The 660-nt window shown below is 33.3% G+C and overlaps 1 long non-coding RNA gene across 1 annotated transcript; it reads left to right on the top strand.

Annotated features, from left to right (window-relative positions):
• Window positions 1–15: 15 nt before the first annotated feature.
• LOC116548435 lies at window positions 16–445 on the top strand. Its single transcript, XR_004267428.1, has 2 exons — window positions 16–122; window positions 352–445. It is a non-coding gene; the product is annotated as an uncharacterized LOC116548435 (long non-coding RNA).
• Window positions 446–660: the final 215 nt, after the last annotated feature.

Below are 660 nucleotides of genomic sequence, written 5' to 3'. Positions count from 1 at the left end.
TATAATTTTTTATTTTGTTTCATGGAAGAATTCATGTTTCTTTATCTTCTTATTCTAGTCCTAAAGAATATTCTTACATATAATAAAGAATTCCCATTTGATGTTCAGCCTGTCCCATTAAGGTAAAATAAACATTTGTATTTGTTTTCTTATTTTATACTTCATTTTTAGGTATTTCTGGGTTTTCCTAAATATGAACTTTACTATTATTGATATCATTGACATCAGCAGTGATAACAGTATATCAGCATTTTTTATAACAGCATCTTACCTGGGAAATGAGTTGCTGTGAGGCATTACTAGTATATTTAGTTTTGCAGCTCACTATTTTTTCTGCCCTTTTTCATGTAGAAGAATTTTGGCACCCAGTGAAGAAGAGAATTTGGAATTGAAGAAGATGAAGAAGAGGGCAGTGCTGGAGCAGGGTCTCCTGATTCTTTTCCTTCTAGAGTTCCTGGTAGGTATCACTTGTTAAAAATACATATTACTTAACTGCATAAAAAGTCACGGTGTTTGAAGATTACTTTGGTATTTATTAGTGGGGCAATAAAACCACCCTAAGCCCATGTGTATCTTAGGCAAATTTTGTTGGGCCTAGCTGTTTCATAAATACAATGTGAAAGTATCTTACTATCTGTGTCAGGGGTCCTAAGGACCATC

The sequence above is a fragment of the Sapajus apella genome, unplaced genomic scaffold, assembly GCF_009761245.1.
Source record: "Sapajus apella isolate SASKATOON/1434 unplaced genomic scaffold, GSC_monkey_1.0 scaffold12152, whole genome shotgun sequence".
Lineage (NCBI taxonomy): Eukaryota > Metazoa > Chordata > Mammalia > Primates > Cebidae > Sapajus > Sapajus apella.
Note: the sequence above shows the minus strand (reverse complement) of the source record. Positions and strands in the feature narration are given on the sequence as shown.